We start from the raw sequence: 1333 nt of genomic DNA, 5'->3' as shown, positions 1-1333 counted from the left end.
ATATCGGTAACTTAATGAATCTATCTGAAGGAATGCCACCCTTAGATAGAGCTGATAACTTGACCTTAATCTAGTTCGAGCAGTGGAGGTCAGACCGGATCGATGCAGCCATACTTGAACTAGACAAGAGTCGATAACTAGCTTATACTAGAGTCGCAGTGGAGGTCGACCAGGATTGATGCAGTCGTACGAAATAGAAGTATAAGCCATGATGGTACTTACAGACAAGCAGTGGAGGTCGACCAGATCGATGTAGCCATACTTGCTGAAGAACTCACTGAGATCTACTCTACTCCTACTCCTAAGGGGTGGTCGGCGCCAAAAAAAAGTAAGTAACTTGTATTTGATTGATTGTGTCCTTTATAATAGCCGGGGTTTGATATTTATACCCAGAGCCTAAACATGAATCCTACTCAAGCATGACTCATTAGAATCTTTGGCATAGAAGAAAACATTCCTAATTTAAGATAACTTGGACCCTAATCTTTCCCTTTTTGTAGAGTTTGATATGTAGTTTCATGGTGCCAACCGTAGCTCATCATCGCTATTTGCTGACGTCATCCAAAGAGATCCGACTCTAGAGTCGTATCTGAATCAGCTGATATCGATCCTTATGCAATCGATTCCTTGATTTGTATGATTTTGGAAGTTTTGAGTTACCACGCTTTTTTCTCCAAATTTTGGTGTAAACAGTGCGAGAGATGAGGCACGATTTAAGATGGGCCCTGCTTGACAGATAAGGAAAGGGAATTTAGATTCACCCGGATTCTACTGACCAGACGCACCAGTGGTAACGACCGGATGCTGCCACCCTGGAGTCCAATTGACAACAGAGAGGTCCAAAACCCCTCAAGTCATGATCGGACACATCCGATCACCCTTGATAGGACGTAGACCAGAGTCCGATCGATTCTAACAGCTTCTTCTCCGATTGACCGGACGTAGGGCCAGCTTCACACCAGACGCTGGAGGAACACTGTGCAACATCCGGTCACTCTTGTGTTGTATCGATTCACCTCCTGTGAACTGACCGGACGCTGAAAGCAAAGTCCAGTGCAGCGTCCGGTCACCATTTTTCAGCAGATCTTCAAAGTTCCTTCACGCTGCCTTTTCCCAATCAAATCTCAACTTCAATAAGACACAAATAAACACCAATTGGGACTGATGTGAGAGACCTCTCTCAAATTCTAAAATTTTCAAAGTATTTTGCCTTAGGCTATAATTCTTTTTAAGAAAATAGGCAATTAAAGGGGGCGAGGAGCAACATGTGACCACACAAAAGGGTTTTATGACGAATAGGAGCATCAAATGCTCTCCCTATTTGTAGATAAAC

Source organism: Miscanthus floridulus, chromosome 19 (genome assembly GCF_019320115.1).
Source record: "Miscanthus floridulus cultivar M001 chromosome 19, ASM1932011v1, whole genome shotgun sequence".
Lineage (NCBI taxonomy): Eukaryota > Viridiplantae > Streptophyta > Magnoliopsida > Poales > Poaceae > Miscanthus > Miscanthus floridulus.
The sequence above is the reverse complement of the archived record's forward strand: the minus strand, read 5'-3'. Positions refer to the sequence as shown.